Source organism: Camelus bactrianus, chromosome 6 (assembly GCF_048773025.1).
Source record: "Camelus bactrianus isolate YW-2024 breed Bactrian camel chromosome 6, ASM4877302v1, whole genome shotgun sequence".
Lineage (NCBI taxonomy): Eukaryota > Metazoa > Chordata > Mammalia > Artiodactyla > Camelidae > Camelus > Camelus bactrianus.
Genome location: NC_133544.1, coordinates 57043204 through 57060892, shown reverse-complemented (window position 1 = coordinate 57060892; position 17689 = coordinate 57043204). Strand labels below are relative to the sequence as shown.

The 17689-nt window shown below is 33.3% G+C and overlaps 1 long non-coding RNA gene and 1 pseudogene across 4 annotated transcripts in view; one reads left to right on the top strand and one right to left on the bottom strand.

Moving 5' to 3' along the window:
• Positions 1-17689, top strand: part of LOC105075249 (uncharacterized) — a 58903-nt gene that overhangs the window by 4556 nt on the left and 36658 nt on the right. The gene's annotated exons all lie outside the window — the stretch shown is intronic.
• On the bottom strand, positions 3749-4907 carry LOC105075268 (large ribosomal subunit protein eL21-like; annotated as a pseudogene).

Genomic DNA, 17689 nt, shown 5'->3' with positions numbered 1-17689 from the left:
TCTGTTGCATTAGTTTGGGAGGGCGGTAGTCACATCACTCTTTTGGCTCACACAGAGTTTGCAGTAAACGAAAGCCCTCACTTCTTTCTTCCTAAACTGCCAAGCCAGCTTTCCTTCAGTCTTTTAATTTAGCAGTTGGTATTTTTGTCCTTAATGTTTAGACTTATTAAATTTCATCTTGTTGGTTCTGTCTCAGTGCCGCATCCTGTGGCAATCTCTTTGAATCCTGATTGAGTAGTGAAATGTATCAACTATCCCTCCAAATTCTTTGTTGGTGGTCAATTAGATAAAGATATTGGACAGAACATGGCCAAAACAAAGGCTCTGGCACATCACAAACCTTTCACCAAGCAGTTATTTATCCATTAACTAACATTCTCTTGGTGCAGTTGTTTAGGTAACTGTGACTTTACTTAACAGTATTGATCACCTGACCCACTTATCTCCTTCTTGGCAACAAGAATTTTAACATATTTTTATTTTAAAAAGTGACAACACTAAGAAAATTAAAACCAAAATTAAGTCTTATAGTACAGAATGGACATATTTGTATCCAAGATTTTAAAGAAAATACTGTCAAATGCCTTTTTGAAATCCACTTACTTCAGCTGTGGCATCCCAATAATAGCATTTGGGGATGTTGGGTAAAGGACATAAATAAGAATTCTTTTTATTTTTTTTGCAGTTTCTTTTTGTGAGTAAACTTATTTCAAAATTGAAAGCTAAAAAACAAGATAGTAAGTTTAGCTTGAGATGACTAATTCTTAGTAATGCCATCTTCTTGGAATCATTCTTTTCTAGAGATTTCAAAAATGATATATTTAAAAATAAATTCTAGAATTTTGACAATTTTTTACAACATTCACTGTATCCACAATATATCCCTTGGTATTGAAGACAAAAAACAAGTAATAGTTGTAAAGCTTGTGTGCTTTATGTTCCTAGTTAGTTGTTCTTGCTCCAAGGCTAAAAAAAAATGTTGTTACTCTTCGTTAGCATACTCAGGTACATAATAAGTACTTTATAACTTAGTGAAAGGAAAAGCAGGATCTGATTTACAAAAATTCACTGAATATAAAACTTTCAAGAACCTAAGTTCTGTAAAGAATTCTATTTTCTTATCACATATTTTAAAATGTGTATTAGAGGAAAACAGTAATTATATAGAAATATATATTAGAAATTTCTCCTTCTGGATATTTACTATTAAGGAATTATTGTTAATTTTATTGATCTTTGATAATGGTATAATGGTTATATTTCCTAAAAAACAAAAAAGAGTCCTTATCGCTTAGAGAAGCATACTAAAATATTTACAGATGAAATAATATGGTAACTAGGATTTACTGCAAAATAATTTGAGGCGATAGTGGGTAGAGTACAGATGAACCACAATTGGCCATGTATTGAGGATAACTACTGAATTTGGGTAATAAGTACATGGAGGTTCATTATGCCACTATCTGTGCTTTGTATTTGAAAATCTCATAATAGAAATGATTTTTTTTAATATATGGGCGGTCTAGGGAGATAAATAAAGCAATACTGACATACAGTATTTTGAGACAATCTTATGGAAATGTTTCTTAATTTTAAATTGTGGCATCATTTAACCTAATGTCTATGGAGAGATTTACTGTAGTTATTTACTTAAATTTTTTAAAACTTAAAATAGTTTAAGTAAGTTCTTTTATGTTTTGTTATATAATAAATTATAGAGGTAACATTCTAGGGGATAGTAAAAGGAACAGGTATTTTAAAAATTAATTTACAAACACAAGTAACTTGTATATTTACTTATGTGTTTAAGAGCTTACTATGTGCAGGCACCCTTTAAGTGCTTTTTAAAATTTTTTAAATTTTTACAGGGGAGGTAATTAGGTTTATTTATTTTTAATGGAGGTACTGGTGATTCAACTGAGGACACCAGGCACACCAAGCAGGCATTCTACCACTGAGCTATATATACCCTGCCTCCCTTAAGTGCTTTATAGTTACTAACTCATTTAATCCTCTTAACAACCCCACAAGAGAGATAATGTTATTGCCTCCGTTTTACAGATGGGGAAGTCAAGGCCTATAGAGGTTAAGTAATCTGTATAAAGTCATACAGCTGGTAAACAACAAAGGTTCTGAATCCAGAAAGCCTGGCTGCAGAAGCACTATCTCTTTGGGTTAAATGATCCCCTACTCTCTCCTCCAACACCATGATAAAGAGAAATACACCTTGAGGAATCAAGTCCATAGAAATGGTAGTGTGAGTGCAGAAAAATAAATACAGCAGGATGTTTATTGCAACATTTTTATACTTATTAAATATTGGAAACAGCCCACATGCCCCATCAATAGCAAAGTGAACAAATATGCATAGATTAATTTAATCTGTGCAGATGTTTAAAGGAAGACTGACTTAGAGAAATGACAGATATTTTAAACTAGAATAAAAAGTTGCAGAATCATAAACACATTAAGATCCCATTTTAAAACTCTATATATAGTATGAATAAAAGGAGAAGTTTAAAAGAATATACATCAACAACATTGTAAACTGACTATAACTCAATAAAAAATGTTAAATAAATAAATAAATAAATAAATAAATAAATAAAAGAATATACATCAAACTGTTAGTTTCCCCTGAAAAGTGGATTAGAATAAAGGGAATAGGGAGAGCACTTCAATTGTTTTATACTTCTTTTCAGTGTTTGATTTTCTCTTACAATCACTTTTGCAAGTAAAAAAATGTTTTTAATGTACAGCAGAAAAATTTTAAAGTCCAAAAGAATAAAAAGAAAAAACAGTAATAATCACCCATTACCTTGAGGCTATTATTATTATTAACATTGCAATAACATTTATATGGCCTTTTTCTAAACATAAATATAAGCATATAAAAGTCATATACATTAGAGATTGTAATCATATTAAATAATATGAAGTTAATATGACCTTGAACAATTCTTAAGCTATTTTCTTGACCTTCTTATATCACCACAGTCCAAATTTCATCTACCCATCACCATCCCAACTCATGTGTTATTTAAGGAGTGTTTTTATCCCTTTCATCAGCTAACTAAAGAAGACTGAGGGCCAGGCTTTGATTAGCTGAGCCAGGAAAACTAGCTGCTTTCCTTCAGCCTTGAAGATTAAACTTCTACTCTCAGAGATCAGTGTGTCTGCCATTGCAGTGAAAGAGGTGAGCAGTTATTGAAGTAAAGCTGCTTAGCAGAAAAATCTATCTAGGTCATTCAAAACTGAAATTATCTTTTACTTCTCTGGAGGTCATTTGCCATAGATTATCTGAATCCTTGTTTATAACACCTAGGAAGGTAAATCAGAATTTAATATGAATTTGGAGCCCAGGTTGTTAGATTTACTAGGTAAGTGCCAATTACTTGATAACACCTGCAGACTGTATATATGTATTATTAATATGGGAATGTGGGTATGCTGAGGTATTCTAGAGATTAAGGCAGGGAGATTCATGACCAAGGAAATGAACCACTAATCTTTCAAGGAAATGTTATCTATACTAGTTTTTCTTTGAAAATCATCATGATTATATGATTTTAAGATTTTTTATTATTCCTTTTCTTTGGGTTTATATTCAGTTTTCTGATGTGTGTGCATCATATATATCATACATACATACATATGTGTATACCTTTTTATGTATAGAGTTTATATATACATACATGTATACATTATTTATGTGTATATATACTTTTAATAATAAATTTATTGAAATATACTTCATATAAAATTCATCCTTTAAAAGAGTACAGTTCAGTCGTTTTTAGTATATTCACAAAGTTGTGCAGCAGTTACCGCTATCAAATTCCAATATATTTTATCACCCTAAAAATGAAATCCTGTATCCATTAGAAGTCGCTCCATGTCCTCTCCAGCTCTCAGTCCCTAGAAACCTAATCTATTTTCTTTCTCTATGAATTTGCCTACTCTGGATATTTTGTATAAATGATATCATACAACATGTGGCCTTTTATATCTGGCTTCTTTCATTCAGCATTATGTGCTCAAGGTTCATCCATATTGCAGCGTATATCAGAACTTCATCACTTTTATGGTTGTATAATATTCCATTGTATGAATATACAGTATTTTCTTTATTCATCAGCTCATGGACATTTGGGTTTCTAGGTTTTGGCTATTATAAATAATGCTCCTTCATGTACAGAATTTTTGGTAGACATACATGTTTTCTGTTCTCTGGGATATATACATAGGAGTGGAACTGTTGAGCCATATACTTTAACTTTTGGAGGCACTTACAAATGTTTTCCAAAGCAGCAGTACCATTTTACATCCCCACCAACAGTATATGAGGGTTCTATATTTGTTATCTGTCTTTATATTTTAAACAGTCCAGAAGCCTTTTTTCTTTGTACCTATCATGCCATAAATTCGTAGAGAATGGGTTCCAGTAGCTCAGGCTTCTTTCCATTGGCTTTTACAAAGTGTGCTTCTCTGGGTAGAACGAGCTGGCGAGTTAGTTAAACCCAAGTACCTTTCTCTTTGGGTTCCTTCTTTTACTGATCATTTTCCTTCACATGTTTCAGGAAGCTGTGTTGGCTCTTAGGGTGTTTGATAAACTCGATATGTTCTCTTAGCAAGAACATTAGTTCTCTTAGCAAGAATCTTGCCCATAACTCATTTGTTTACAATTCCAACATTGCTGAGTAATATTGTAGACTTTTAAAATTTTGCCATGGTAATGTTTGTGAGGCATTCTTTTTTGAAGAGTGCCCATTCCCGTCAGGTCTGCAATATTACCTTCTGTACAGGTTTGCATGTACATGAAAGGAGAAACATGTTTTCTTAAAGGCCTAAAGAACATATAACAGGTCCTTCTCCTCTTTCCCCTTTTTGTTGGTCATTTTGGCAAATTACTGGAAGATGGCAGTTCCAGCCAAAAGTGTCTTTTTTGTTATAGCCATCCTAGTAAGTGTGAAGTAGTATCATGTGATTTTGATTTGCATTTCCCTAATAACTAATGATGTTGAGTGTCTTCTATGTGCTTATTGGCTATTCATATGCCTTCTTTAAAGAAATGTCTATTCAAATCCTTTGCATATTTTAAAACTAGGTTATTTGTCTCTTCATTGTTGAGTTGTAAGAGTTCTTTACATATTCTGGATATAAGTCCCTTGTCAGAGATATAATTTGCAAATATTTTCTCTCATCATGTGGGTTGCCTTTTCAATTTCTTGCTGGTGTTTTTTGAAGCGCAGAAATGTTATGTTTTAAATTTTTATGAAGTCCAATTTATCTGTTTTTTCTTTTGTCACAGGTGCTTTCAGAATCTAAGAAATCATTGCCTAATCTCAGATGGTAGAGATTTATGTTTATGTTTTCTTCTAAGAGTTTTATTATTTCTTTTTAAATTTTTTGTTTTTTCCCCTTTTTTAAAATGATTTTCCTTCTAAGAATTTTTTGAGCTCTTTCATTTAAGTTTATGATCCATTTTGAATTAATTTTCGTATACATTGTGATGTAGAAGGCCAAATTCATTCTTCTTTGCATATAATATCCGGTTGTCTCAGCACTGTTTGTTGGAAAGACTGTTCTTTCTCCATAACTTACCTTGGCACCCTTGTTGAAAATCAACTGACCATAAATATGAAGATTTATCCACATCCTCAAGTATGTTTCATTGATCTGAATTTCTATCCTTGGAGAGTATTGCCATTTTAATACTGTTTTCTGATTTATAAACATGAGGTATCTTTTCATTTATTTAATTCTTCTTTAATCTTTCAATGATATTTTATAGTTTTCAGTGTATAAGTTTTGTGCTTATTTTGTTAAGTCATGGAGATGTTTCCATATATACTTGAGAAGATTGTGCATTCTGCTTTTGTCAGGTGATTGCCTCTTAGGTCTAGTTGGTTTATAGTATTGTTCAAGTCTTCTTTTTCCTCATTGATCATCTGTTTGATTATTCTAGCCATCATTGAAAGTGGAATAGTGAAGTCTCCAACCATTATTGTTGAATTGTCAATTTCTCCTTTTAGTTTTATTTAAGTTTTATTTATTTATTTATTTATTTATTTAGTTTTTACTTCATGTATTCTAGGGCTCTTTTGTTAGGTGCAGATACATTTATAGTTGTTACATCTTCCTAACAGATTGACCCTTTTATCTTTATAATATATCTTTTGTTGCCTCTATTAACAATTTCTGTCTTAAAATCTATTTTGTCTGAAATTAAAATAGCCACTCCAGCTCTCTTTTGGGTACTGTCTTTGTATTATATATATTTTTCCATTATTTTACTTTCAAGTTATTTGTGTCTTTGAATCCAATTTGCCTTTTAGAGACAGCATATAGTTGAATCATTTTTTATCCATTCTGCAAATTTATGCCTTTTCATTGGAGTGTTTGATCCATTTACAATTAATATAATTATGATGTTTTTACATTTGCCATTTTGTTTTTTGTTTTGTGTCAACTTTCTTCCTCCATTTCTCCATTACTACTTTTGTGTTAAATAGATATTTTCTGGTATACCATTTTGATTCCTTTGTTGTTTCTTTTATTGTATGTTTTTGAGTCCTTTTCTTACTGTTTGTGCTAGGGATTACAGTTAACATCTTGAAAACAATCAAGTTTGGATAAATACCAACTGAATTTCAATAGTATACAAAATTTTTATTCCATATAGCTCTGTTTCCTCTCTTCTCCTTTGTGCTATTATTGACATACCCATTACATCTTTATACATTGTAACCCATCAACTCAGTTTTATAATCCTTGCTCTATGCAGTTGTCTCTAAAATCAGATATGAGAATAAAAGAGTTACAAACAAAAATAACTTTTATACTGTCTTTTACATTTACCTATGTATTTACCTTTATCATTGCTCTGTACATCATATATTGGCTCATTTTAAGCTATTATTAAAATTTTTCAAAGTATTCAGTTTATAGCTTCTATTTCCCTCAGATATTTTCCCTTTTTAATAGTTTTTAATACTGTGATTATCTAAAATAATATGGTTTAATGGAAGGACTGAGTTTTGAATCAAAAGTCTTAGCATCTATTAATGGATTGCTACCCATTGAATAATTTTGTAATTTAGTCACGACCTGGGCTTCAATTTCCTTAATTCAGAAATGAAGAGAATAGCATTTGGCAGTACTTGACTGCTGATTTTAAATGTGCCACTCTCCCAAGTATAGGTCCTACCACAGAGGAGAGACATTCTCTTGTAATTCTAGTCTAAGCAGCTAATGTGCAGAAAGAAGGTCAAAACCTTTATAATATTATAGGCTAGTATTCCAATAAGAGAGAGAAAATGACTGAGAATAAATAAAAAATTATGAAAACTACTTCAGATGATCTATTGCTGTTTGTAATATGGTTTGTAAAAAAAAATCCTTCAACTTGCAAATTACTTCATAGGTATATTTCTATGAAGAAAATACAAATAAAATAATGATCTTATGAAGACTCCCAACAATATTGTAAATACCTGTTCTTCAGCTAAATTCATTTAAAAAAATCCGGTCATAGTCCAGTGTAAAGGTCAGGAATACTTTAGTCAATCAGCTATTTGAAATGTGTTTGGGAGAAAAATAGGAATATCTGGGTCTTTAGAGCAGATTTAATATGTTGTCTTAGCCTCCTGTTACCCTAGGTGTGAGATCTACTCTTCCTATCAGTTTTTTGTTTTGTTTTTTGGTTTTAGGGAAGAAAATAATCATATTCACCTTGTAAGTGATTTTGAATGAGCCAGAACCAGAATCACCATCATTTAGGGTATGACCCGTAAAATCTATTTTGGCCATTTTCTTTGGCCTCACTAAAAAAACAATAATAACTGTGATAAAATGAGGTTGAAAATAATTCCTGTATACCCAGGGGTCAAAGGTGAAATTCTTTGTCATAGACATTTAATTTAAGGATTGAATTTTAGCAGTGATACCAGTTATACCTAGAATAAGGTAGTTACTGGTGAGTCATCAAGTAGTAGGTGAGTTTTGGCCCTTGGCTTCTGTTGGAAACAAATCTGAGCTGGAAACACCTTCTACACTCAGATTTTGTTGGTTGATGAGGTTCTGACCATGGTAATTTCTGAATATTAATGAATAGGTCAAAGTAGGAGATTTGGTTAGTGTGTCCTGATATGATTCACACCTATTATGCCAAGGTACTTATTCTAAAGGACTTACTCCATCTCAATCTTGAGGACTGTGGCTAGACTGACTGGAGTGTAATCTTGCTAACCATTGCATAACTTTCCATATGATCCTACCTTATCAGAGGGAAGCTAGCCTTTGCCTTACTCTCTTACACTATTTAAAAACACATTTGTAACCAAATAAAGAAGAAGTAGATTTGCTCTTCTTTCATACTCAAAAGAACCTATAGGTAGATATTCTTGTTTTCTTTAGCTAAAGAACCCCATGGCCTTTCATTAGTAGTCTGGAATCTTATTAGCAAACAAAATTTGCATGTGGCTTTTATATTAGCTTTACTGTTATACTGTGTACATCAGGGAGATAGAATAACTAATCTAGCTTCAGTAAATGTACCAAACTATATGTGCTGCATATTCCCACAGACTTAACGATCTGGGTAAGATAGTATTTATTCTGAGGACAAATCACACCTGAAACTCTTATTCTCCTCTCATTTACATTTTTCCCCTCCAACCTGAGAATGGCTGTAGGGTTTTTTTTAAGAGGCAACTTGTAGTCTCAAGAAACAAAACACAGAACCTTCTTTTCATAGTGATTTCTTCAGTCAAATGCATTCTGTATTGTAACATTGATAAAATTACGATAAAATTTTTAATAATAGGACAATTGCTTTTCCCCATTTGACCTATTTTAGTCACTGAAAAAATATTCCTTCCTCAAACAGACTTACTTATTTCTTCTTGTTAATGGGTTAATAGAAACATATTAAGAATGTTGATTTGTTTACTTGTTCTAGTTCTTAAATTCTACATCTTAGAAATAAGTGTATTTGTAGCTACAACTCACAAGCGTCCAGCTTTTTGTTTCTTTCAGAAATAAAGCAGAAAGTGATTAATATCCTCATCTGCTTCTGATTCTCCCTCATATGTTCTCCCCGGGTTCCCTCTCTCATGTTACACAACATTAGGAAGCCCGGAACATAATGTCAGTGTCTTTCTAAAGGCAGTGGGTGATATTTACACACTTCAGTGGCTGGCACTGACAAGGTGACTGGAGTCAAATGTAAACTATGGCATTTATCATCCCTAGTCAAATATATTGTGCAATGAGTAGCAATGGGCACCATGTGAAAGATTGCTTAATAAGCCGCTCCAGCTTTAGGATTAGTCAGCTTCTTGCTGTGAGGTGTATGTGACCAAGATACCAGAGGTCGTTGGTGATGGAAAGGCAGGCTGGCCAAAAATAGGAACCAAAAAGAGAGGAAACTCAACTTTTGGCAAACAGTCGGAATCTTAGCACAAGGCATGTGATTTCCGAGGTGCAGAAGCTGAGAGGCTACTAAGAAACACCTGAGGGAAAGATGTTGCTTTCTGACTTTTTATTTTTCATGAAAACTTTTCCCTGTATAAAACCTTAGAAGCCAGTGTAATTCTGGTCATGTTAATTTATAGTGGAACCAAAATATTCTTCCTGGGGAAATCTTTTTTTTTCTTTTGTAATAGAAAGTTTAAATATTAAAAACAACATAACTATACTAAGGATAATTAGAAAAAGCAAGGGGGAAAACACTCAAATCTCTTTTGATAAAAATAATAACAATATCATAGTAGCATGCATTCTTATTATTTGAACTATTTTACATGGTTATAATAATACAATTAGAAGATTTTGTCACATGAATTTTTGGTAACTTATCATAAGCTTTTTTTCCCATAGACTATATAACCATATTTAAGATAATTGAATAGTATTTCATTCAGCATATGGTTGAACCAGTGTTCACTTTGCCCATTCCAACAAATAGGCTGCTTCCATTTTATGCTGTTGTTATTGTAAATAACACTAAAATGGCTATACTTAGAAATACAGCTTTTTTCATATAATTTTTAAAATTTATGATGTTTTATATCAAATATAAAATTTATATAAAGCATATATAAACAGCTTAAAGGTTAATAATAAAATGAACAGCTAAGTTTCCACTTCCAATTTTAGAAATAAAACATTGCCTGTAACTTAGAAGCCCAGCTGTGTGCTTCTCTGGTCACATCCTGTTCTCTTTCTCCCCTACAGAAATAATCACTAGCCTAAAAGTTTTTTTGATATACTTTTTTTTTTTTGTATTTTAGATTTCTTCCTTAGGATAGATTCTTTCTAAGAGAATTTAATAATTAATGTGAATGGGGTTACATGTTTATCAGGGCTAGTTTCTGATGTTGGTGGAAAGCATTGGCTTACATTTCTCCTTCAGAAATTATCAGGCTTGGTGGCTGTCAGCGAAAAAAAATGTGACAATGAATACATGTATGTTCATGTATAACTGAAAAGTTGTGTTCTACCCTGGAATTTGACACAACATTGTAAAATGACTATAACTCAATAAAAAAAAGTTAAAAAAAAAAAAAAGGAAAAGAAAAGAAAAGAAAAGAAATTATCAGGCTTGACACACCCCAGTAGGCAGGGCAGACCCACGGACCAAAGGAAACTTTGCCTCATAAGGAGGTACATTCTGTGACAGCTCCCTGCAGTATGAGGATATTATGGGTTATGACTGAGAAACTTTATCATAGAGAGAGATGATTCTGGTTTACCTATAAAAGGGTTGCCCTCCCTCCTCCCAGTCCTTTCTCGATTCCCAATTATTTTGGTTTTAATTTATTATTTGTATGTAATTGTTATTTTAATTATTCATTTAAAGCAGGCAGTTCTTTTTGTTTAGCATATTGGTGTCTGTCTTCTAGAATAAATGCCAGCATAACCGTGTTCAACTTTATCTAACCCCAAGGAATCAGAGTGGTCAGATTTATCTTCTCAGTTTTGAAATGGAGAAACCAAAACAATTTGAAAATAGTTGGCCAGTAGTAGAAACAATAAGGATCATTAGCTTTTAGGTCAATAGTAAAAATCCCAAAGTAGTGTTTCTGATCACCTGCATCAGAATCAGTTAAGATATGTAGTAAATTCAGAGATTCCTGGATCTCATTTGAGACCTACCAAATCATTATCTCTAATGATAATGTCCAGGAATGTGTAGTTTAATAAGCACCTCACATGACTTTTCAGTACCCTAAACTTGAGAAACACTAGAACAGGGGCAGCAACCTAAGAAAAGTGATACAGTAAGTACCCTTGTATTCTCTAGTCTGTTTATATTTGTTTAGCACTGAGATATAGGATTAGGTGGCTACATAGCAATCCTTTCTATGGGAACTCATTGTGATGTATTTTGCTGGTTGAAAGTGGAAGAACCCAGTTCTTTACTCCACTACTATTTTGAAATATTAAATGAGAGAAAGAAGCCTAGGAATCACCTTAATCATATAACTTATATCAAAATCATATAACTTATATCAAATTAGCAGTAGATTTTCACTGACCACGGTCCAGAGCAAGAATGAGATATAAGATTAAAGCAAGTGAAGGCATTTTGCCTGAAGCAAAGACCAGGGTCCAGTTACAGTTTGTGCAAAGCACACTCTGTTTTCTTCTTAGTTTTGAGTAGTGCTCTTGTCTGTGACCTTGGTACTCAAAATTATTTTGCTTGTAACCATTGGCTACATAGCACTGATTTTACAATAATCTTTGAACCAGAAATCTTTGTGATTTTACCAAGTCTGGCGGCACTTATAAAGAAGAGAAGTGGGGGGAAATTGTCAAAAAGAAAAGCTTAAAAGACAAGAGTTGAAGAAATGATATAAAAGTAGAAGTAGAAAGCTGAGTGAAGTTAGGAAAGAAATAACAGAAGTAATCTGGGAGACACTGCCGTTTTTCACATTAACCCTCAATTAATGTAGCTTGGGAGATTGCTAAGCAAAACCTTTCTGAGAATTGAACTCGAGATCCTAGTTAATAAATATTTGTTGTCTGGAACAGTGAAGGAATTCCCTCTAGCTGAAAATCAATTGCTCTGTGAAAATGATCATTACTAAAATAATTACTGCTAAAACTACATATTTGACAGAGTTTCTCTGGCTTCTTTCATCTCCTTTTACTTTCTGTGCTGTCAGAAATTTGCCATATTTAAGAACCCAGCAATGATAATTAGGAATATTACACATTCTAATAGTATGTTTAGAGTCTCTTAAAATGTGAACATAACATTTGACCCAGAGAAAATGAAATAGAAATGAACTAATTGATGAAATGTCAAAAATGGTGTAAATATACTAAGAATATTCAATTGTAGTAATAAGAGTAATAGTAATACATGAATAAGGGGAAAGAACCAAACAATAAACTATATGTATATCTTACATTTTATGGGGGCTATTAAAATAACATATTAAATCAAAATTGTATATTCAAGATATATTTTTAATGTTTATTTGGGTACTTGATGATCTGCACTTTGGGTTAGGGTCTGTGTCTAGAATACAGGAATGTAACAGATTGAGCTCAGTATTTATAGAGAGAAACTATGAAGACATGATAAGATAAAGATAAGTAATAATTTAGGAGTCAAGAAATTTCAGAGCAGTAACAAAAACATCGTAGTAATCTATGAAACACTGATTAAAGTTGGGATAAAGCAGGTTTCCCACTTTATTTTACCTTGTCATGGAAACTCTAGACATGGTTCAGAAACAGACATCATACCTATATTTAGAAGAAATTATCGATGAATATGAATCAGATGCCAGGTTGGAATTTTCCTTAAGTAAAACACACCAACCAACCAAAAACCCCAACAGAGAACAATAATGACAAATGAATGAAAATAATAGCTTTGACTACATAAAAATATAAAACTTCTGTGTAGAAAACATAAAATATTAAAGAATAACAAAATTAAAAATCAAAATGACCTACAAATGTGAAAAAAATTTTCCATTTTTTTAAATCCACTTTTTAAATCCATTAGTAATGAAGGAAATTCAAATAAAAACAATGAGGTGTTATTGGTCCACCACCGAATTGCTTGAGATTTAGAATGATGAACAGACTCAGCACTGGGTAAATGTAATGAAATGGGAACTTTTGAGCATTTTTTGTGGGAATGCCCTCTTTGATGAGCAATTTGTATCAAAAGCCTTACAATTATATATACCCTTTGGTTCAATCATTCTTCCACTGTCATTTATTCTAAGGAGAAAAAATAGGGGCATGAATAAAGATAAACAGGAACGTTCAAAACAGCTTTTTATGCAGTAGTGAAAAATTGCAACAACCAAAATCAGGAGAATGATTAAGTATGTAATAGTTCATAGGATGCAATAATACTAAATGACCATCAGAAATCATGTTTTGCTCACAAAATGATACAAGTGAAAACAACACCAAAAACAAGTAGATTAAGTCTGATCCCAATTTTGAAAAGTATATATATATTTGTAGAAAAAGGATGAAAGAATATATACTCACAGTTGTTTTCTCCCTGTGTTGGGATTCTGAGTTATTTTTACTTTATTTTATACTTTTCTGAATTTCCTATAATAAACACATAGTTTTAGATGCAAAAAAAAAATTAAGTTAAAGAAGAGTAAGTGTTAACCCTCTTCATGAAGAGAATGACATTCAAATCATTTTCTAAATCTTTTGCCTCTGACTCACAAGGAAATCTTGCTTCTAAGCAGATTCTGATCTATATTTTAGAAACTATCTTAGGTATTTAAAGTTTCCTGAGAGAAGAAGCAGGATATAATGCAATGAGTGGCTTTTTCACCTGATGGAAACTTTATTCCAGGCTAGACTACACACAAAGACACACACTTTCCCATGCCTAGACCCTTCTGAACTCCAGGTGGCATTTGTACTACAGAGAGTAGTAGAGGTTATGGGAAACACAAACCACAAACTTCCTTGAGGATTTTCCTAACATTAATTCTAATTCTGAAGCTGACCTCTCTTCAACACTAAAATTTTGGTGAAATGCTTTGCAGAAAGAAAACGTCACTATTCGTTAATTATAAACTCATGGAATTATTATTATTTTTTTTAACTTTTTATTGAAGGATAGTTGACATACAGTATTAGATTTACGTGTACAGCATAGTGGTTTGACATTATATACATTACAAAATGATCTCCAAAAAAACTTGTAGGGTATAAAATTTGCCACCCCAAATTGTGTTTCTTTGGAGGATTCATTTAGGCTGATTATTTTTAAGGCCCAAAAGACTCAGGAAGAACCTTTGACCTTCCCTCTAACTTCCTGAAAGAACGTATATAGAAGGAGGACCTGTTGAAGGAAGGGAGCTATTACCAAAGACAACTATAGTATGAACTAGGTGTGTAGCCAGGGAGAAACCTAGCAAAGTCTGGTAAAACTCCTCTCTGAGTCCCTTTGTGTCAGCATAGCCCAACAAACATTTGTTTACCAAACACTTCTTTTTCCATTTCCATGTCAGTTGCCTTCCTCCCCTTTGAGGTCCTAAACCCCTACCCCCAACATCCCCTTTTGTCTTTGGCTGAAGATGGTATTTAAGGTGAGAGCTTCAGCAATTTTGGTGAGTTACTCAGCAATCCTAGGTCTCCCCCATGTTTACATGTTACTAAACTTTTGTTTGATTTTTCTCCTGCTAATCTGTCTCAAGTCAATTTAGTTCTTTGACCAGCCAGAAGAACCTAGAAGGATAGAGAAAAGTATTTTCTTCCCTGACAAAATCTAGTAACCATGTATCACCATACAAAGATATGGAATTATTATCAAAGATTTAACCAGGATACATTAGACTTTTAATAATAAAGAAATAGGAAGTGTAGAGGAAGAAAAACTTTTCCATGACCCTCTTAGGGTCCCTGGCTGGGCCTGAATATTAAACTGACAAAGACAGGTTAACAGGAGAAAAGCATACAAATTTATTTAATGTAAGTTTTACATGACATGGGAAAGACCTGAAGAATCCTTCATAAGGAAAGACCTGAAGAAGCAGTTAAGCTTGAGAGTTTTTATACTAGGCTTGATGAAGTGTGAAAAGTCATGGAAAACCATGATAGGACAAAAATAGGACTGTGATAGGACAAAACCATCATAGAACCATGATAGGACCATGATTGGTGTCCATCTTCAGAGATAAGGATGCTTCTTTCCTCTGAGTATAGGGAGGGCATGTCTCACATGAGGGTCATATGACCTGCTTCAGGGGGAAGAGGGGAGATCAGGCAGTCCTTCCTGTACTTGCTATTTCTAAAAGTCCTTCTTAAAACTATTCTATATTTTCAAAATATTCAGAGAACCATATTTTGGGGTAATGTTTTCTGAACCTTGTGAGAGGGATATAAGAGGGCCTCTGATGTCTGGATTTTCACCTGCGCCTGTCCATACCAAAGTTTTCTCTGGTCTCTAGTGAGAATGTCTGGGAAATGACGACTGTCATTTTTGAGGGGAAATCTCTTCTGAGATTAATATCCAACCTACTTTTTTTTTTTTTTTAGTTTTACCGTATCTCTTCTTTTATGAAACTTTGGTGATATAATAAGTGATATGTTGGGTTTTTTAAAAGCTCTTATGTGTCAAAGTAAAAAGTTGGCAACCCCATGCCTGTTTTCTCCTTCCACTTCCAACTTTTTTTTGGAAATCTAAAGCCAAATTCAGTAAATTCCTTGTAAGCCTCTTTGGGCCAACTTCTCCTTTTCAGCTTATCATAGGAAAGTAACAGCTGAGCTTTTCTGCATTAATTAGTCATTGAGTCCACCATTATGATAAAAGGGAAACCCGAAACCACTCTCACTTACAGATACCTTGTTAAAAGAAACCAGAGACAGACAGTGATTCAATCATTATAAATAAATTTTATTTAAAGACTGTTGCAATAGGGGAAAAGAGACTTCAGTATAGAACTGGGCTCAGTTGCAAGTACAGTGTGATCAAGTGAAGATTTATAGCCAGTGAAGAGGATGAGAGTCAGTGGATGGTTAAGTTACTAAAGGGAAACATCAAGGGTAAGGAGGGACCTGGCTAAACTTACTTAATAGGATTCTTGCTAAAACTGGATGATGCAAAGACAGACATGGAAGTCCAAAGGTCAAAGCCTAGTTGAGAAGAGGATTCAGAGGAGCTTGACTAAAGTTTGGTTAGGGAGAGTCTTTCTCAGTCTCTCCTTAAGAACGAAGAGGCTGTAAGAGAATGAAGGCCTGGTAATAAGCAGTTCATCAGAACAGTATCTGTCTACCTTTCCACCAGCACCCCCCCCATACAAAAGTAAATTAAATTCACAGTATACTCAACACAAAGACAGAAATGCCTCCAGATTAACAAAATAGCTAACCTCTTATAAAAAAAATTCTTACTTGCATATTTATCATTATTTCCAATTTGTCTATGTGGATCTCTAGCCTTGGGTTCAAGTCCTCATTTTGTTACTTAAAACCTGCACAATCAATTAATCTCTCTAAGCCTGTTTCCTGATGTATAAAATGGGAATAGTTAGCTTGGTGTTGTTTATCCTACCCCACACTTGTGAATATCAGATAAGAAAGAGTAGGTAGCAACTCTTTGTAAATTGTAAAATGCAATGTGAATATGTTATAATTTTAAAAACATAGACAAAAATGTGTTTTTTCTTACGGCAAACCATCTTTTATAATCAGAATACTTATTAATATGCAAATGAAGTATTAAAGCTTCAGACATACGATCCCCCTTTGGTGTTGAAGCTGGGCAAGTAAAGGGCTTGTAGGTCTGCAGGGTGCAGCCTAACAGTGGGAAACTTGGGAGGTCAATTAGTGAATCCTTTCCTTGCCCTGCTACTTTATGGTTTTCACTTATGATTTCTAGTTCAGTCTTTCTGCTTAAGAATATCCTCTGATTTAAAAGGCCTTCGGAGATACAGCCGAAACTGTTACAACATTGTAAATCAACTATACTTCAATTGAATAAAAAGACATTTGAAGAAATAATAATTTCAAAGCCTAAGCTCTCCCCTGAGATAAAGGAGGAAACATTTCTGCTAGGATGATCTATTTACAAGCATCACAGGCTCCCAGTTTCTCTGGGGAGGTGACAGCATTTTGAACTAGAAGGAAGTAGAAAGATCTGAATTTAAAAGACTCTCTAGGATACATTGTCTCTAGAGTCTGGAAATATAAGAATCATTGGCATATAAATACTGTTAGAAATATGGACAAGACAAAAAATATTAATTGTGATAAAGACAAAGAAGAATGATGATGATGGTATATACATATAACTGAATCACTTTGCTGTATACCAGAAACTAACATTATAAATCAAGTATACTTCAGTTAAAAAAGAGAGAGAGAAATAGAGAGAGAGAAAATGTTACAAAGGTATAATAATGCTCCAGTCTCTACAGTGTCCTCAAACTCACAATTATTCAGTAGCTCAGGAGTCTCTCCCACACTTGGGTGAGTCATTTCTGGGGCTCCTGAGGCATTGTGCTACCAATGATGGTGTGTCTCCAGCCAAGGAAGCAATTTGATTGAGAGCCTGAACTGGGCTAGTTGAAATGGTGACGGGCCCAAGGTGTGGCAATGGCTTTGGGTGGGGGTGAGACTCTATGTATTGTTGTGTCTACAGTGGTGGCTACAGGAAATGGGAAATAAATAGGCACATACGAGAGGG